The sequence below is a fragment of the Monopterus albus genome, unplaced genomic scaffold (assembly GCF_001952655.1).
Source record: "Monopterus albus unplaced genomic scaffold, M_albus_1.0 scaffold3.1, whole genome shotgun sequence".
NCBI classification, from domain to species: Eukaryota; Metazoa; Chordata; class Actinopteri; order Synbranchiformes; family Synbranchidae; genus Monopterus; species Monopterus albus.
This window is the reverse complement of record NW_018127883.1, coordinates 543,905-548,097: the sequence shown is the minus strand read 5'-3', so window position 1 is coordinate 548,097 and position 4,193 is coordinate 543,905.

Here is a 4,193-nt window from a genome sequence, read left to right as displayed (position 1 = left end):
CTAATGGGAACAGCCAAAAGAAGAAGAAAGTTAACCTTCTGTGGTCTGTAGATGACTGCCATCCTCCATGCTGCCGCTAGGAGGTGGTATTGCTCTTTCCAGTAAAATATTGTATTATTTCACTTGGTGAAGTCAGTCACATATAGTGGATTCAAAACAGATTTTTTAAATTATATTTAAAAATCTGCATATATGGCAGCAAAAAAACAACACTCACTGAAATGTATACTGCAGTTTTTTTTATGTTGGTACAGCCAGAAATTGACTCATATCTGTCTATCTGTGTTTCTGAACCGGAAACCAACCAAAGCACTGCACAGCTGGTTTGCTTCCCCGATGACATCTGTAGCGAACAAAACTCTATAGTGTCTGTGCACACCCCCACAAAGACGCCATACTTGTTTGATCTCTGCCAAGTCTAGTTTACAGCAAATGTATCTTTGAACAAATGTGAAAGGGAAAAAAAGGTATTTGCCTGGGGAATAAAAATATAACTGGAAGGAGAACTCCTGTGGGATTTGGTTGTTTTTAGTGTATTAAATTTCAGCCCATGTAGTTCCAGTCAGTCCCAGTGTTGGACTGGTACCAGTCTGCTGCCTCCTCATGTGACCCATTTATAGAGCAAAATGAACACACACACTTCAGAGGAGACTACATAGACTTACATTCACTTCCTGGAGACTTATCACAACCACTACATGTCGAATCCCAGCCTCACCCTAACCAAGTCATGACCCTAATTGATTTACATAGTGGAGACCAGTATCTGGTCCTCACAGGAAGGCTGTGTTGTGTGCAGTATATGTTGTGCTATGTTAGCACACTAAACTAAGATGGTGAACATATACTAGCTAAACCTTAGTATATTAACATGATGGTGTGAGCATGTTAACATGCCAACTGTTACATTTAGCTCAAGTACATCCTCAGAGAGCATTGACAAATCACTGCAGCTTTCTTTTTTTAATCAAAGCCATGTCTAACAGAAATAACTCTTCATAAGATAGGTTAATGCATTTTAAATAAGGAAAGAAATCAGACTGTCGCAGAATCTTTTCCCTCAGCTCCTAGCTTTGAGAATAACTAAGTGGATCCACTGAACGTGGTCTTCTTGTCTCAACCGCATGTACATTTTGGAACCTCATTCTCAGGTTTTTTAGTTTTTCTGTGGGCTATTGCTTAATGTAAAAATAGTATATAAAATTAATACTTATCAGCCACAATGAGAGCACTACTCCCATTCTGCTGTAGTGAAGCGAAGCCAATTGATTTACATAGTGGAGACCAGTATCTGGTCCTCACAGGAAGGCTGTGTTGTGTGCAGTATATGTTGTGCTATGTTAGCACACTAAACTAAGATGGTGAACATATACTAGCTAAACCTTAGTATATTAACATGATGGTGTGAGCATGTTAACATGCCAACTGTTACATTTAGCTCAAGTACATCCTCAGAGAGCATTGACAAATCACTGCAGCTTTCTTTTTTTAATCAAAGCCATGTCTAACAGAAATAACTCTTCATAAGATAGGTTAATGCATTTTAAATAAGGAAAGAAATCAGACTGTCGCAGAATCTTTTCCCTCAGCTCCTAGCTTTGAGAATAACTAAGTGGATCCACTGAACGTGGTCTTCTTGTCTCAACCGCATGTACATTTTGGAACCCCATTCTCAGGTTTTTTAGTTTTTCTGTGGGCTATTGCTTAATGTAAAAATAGTATATAAAATTAATACTTATCAGCCACAATGAGAGCACTACTCCCATTCTGCTGTAGTGAAGCGAAGCCAAATGGCAGCAAAACCACCACCAGAGAAGTCCAGCTCCATGGAAAGACATTATCAGCCATAGCCAATGTGTTCAGCCCCAGGTCATATGTAGAATAAGGCAGAGGAATAGCTCCACTGAGATGGAGGGGAGGAAAAATAAAACATAATAAGACAATATATCTGTTGTTAGGAGGAAACTGGTGTTAGGATGAAGGGACCGTGTTGCAAAGAACCCCCCCGGGACACAGAAGAAGACGGAGCAGACGCATCGAGCAGGTAACAGCTCTTCTCTTTAGGTAAAAGAAGCACCAAAAAGAAAGCAAGGAGTCTTGAGTACTGCGTGTGCTGAAGTTCATCAATTCAGCATGCTTCATACACCTAGTTAACTGTCGTCATGCAAACAGTGTCTTTTTTTGAAAAGTGGGTCACAACAGTGTTAAGTCAGAACTCTCAACAAAAAGCAAAGCAACAAGTTTTTCCAGAAATTTTGTTGCATGCATGTCAGTGCTGCATTTTGTATCAGCTCATTCACCCTTAGTTAGAGTATGCATTTGTTAAATTAAAATGTCATGCATGTCGTAAAAGAGTGCTTTCTATTTCATGTTTACTTCCTTGAGGTTGAGCTTCATCTTTAACTCTGTAGCACTTTGATAAAGCCAAAGCTTTTAGGCTTACAGGTAGCGATCATAATCCATGAATGTACTCAGAGTGAATGTGAAAACTGTATTTCCAAAGGGATTTGCTTTGCTCTGTCAATTCAGGGTAACTATACTGCTGCGACATTGACATTTTAACATAACCACCATGACAGTTTTCAGTTTTTTGGTCATGAAGTGAATATTTGAAACATTCACCTAAGAAGCAACTAGACTCATAGAGCCTGTGTTCATGTTCAGAGGCTGACACTCAAACTAGCTTATACTGGGACATCTCGAATACATTAAGAGTAAAACCATTGCTAACTGCTTTCCTGCATTGTAACCTGGCTCCAGCACAGAAGAAACTGGGACTGGGGCTTCTTCACACACAGAACAGGAAGAGAGTCATGCTGCTCTTCAAATACAGGAAATAACCTCTGTGCTGGTGATGCAGGTCTCAAGGGAAAGCTCAGTTTTGTAACAGCATGAACGGCAGGACCGTGCAACATGTTACAACACAGACACACACTCTCATGCACTTAGTCACACATTTCTGAGTGCTGATGCCATAAATTAAGAGCAAGGACCATGTTCATCACTGAATTATCAGAAACAATGATAGTATCTCACTGTCTTTTTCTCCCTCAACACCATGCACATGGATTTGATAGAAACTGTAAAGCTGCCACTAGATGATATGTCTGTGTAGACAGATTTCCCCCTGCAACACGTCCAGTGGTCTGCTCAGTTAGAGCCAAGCGCACAGTGTGTATCTGTGCAGGGAGGCTGCATCTGTACATGGAAGGGGGGGATTAGGCTGGGAGCATTCATTCACTGGGTTGCCTGGTGGTGGAGGACAAAGGAGGGGAGTGCACACTGGTTGTCTTATTCCACACTGTGGCTAGTACTTCTCTCCAGCACAGAGGAGACAAGAACAATGCCAGCTGAATATCCCATAGATGGTATAATAAAAATCCAGCTATGGTCTTAATCAAAACAGAGCGACAGCAGGGACAGACTGAGCTGAGCCTGTAGGTCAGGCCAAGCTGGTACCAGTCCATGTCCTGTCCTTTACCTGTCCTCTCTGTCCTCACAGCAGGTCCACTCCAGTCATTTGTGTTTGTCCTTTGTCTAAATCATAACATGAAAGGGTGTCTTCCCATTCTGTCCTCAAGGACAACCCTTCTCTCATTTCAGACTTTGACCTATGCAATATGTGATATGCAATAGTGTATGTCTATGGTTCTTGTAGTCCCTGGGTCCTCAATGGGTACTTCTGCATTTAGCAGAGGTGATAAAATAACAGACAATTGCACTTAATTTGAAAAAAAAAAAAAATCAAAACTAATTACCATTTGTTAAAAGAATATAGCCACATGGTTGATGCAGTTAGCTAAAAGTAATGAGATTCTGGTTGAACTTGCTAAAACTAGGGGATAAATGGTTAAAACAGAAGTAATGGCTAGACTGAACAGTTGAAATACATAAAAAGAAATGAATTCAGGAGTGAAACCTTCAGACTTTACAAATGTAAATAAATTTGACCAAAATAGCCTAAAATCCAAAAGTTACTGAAACAGTATGCAAAAATATTGTAACAATATCCACTTTGAAATAAAAAGCAGATGTATGTAATTTCACTTCCACCGAGCACATAACTTTGCCAAGGATGCTTGCTTTTTTAACTTAGTTAATTTAGTAACAGAAAATGTTTGATTTACATATCCATCTGCATTTGAATTAGAATAAAAAAACCAGTGGCAGACAATTACAGAAAATCACCAGAC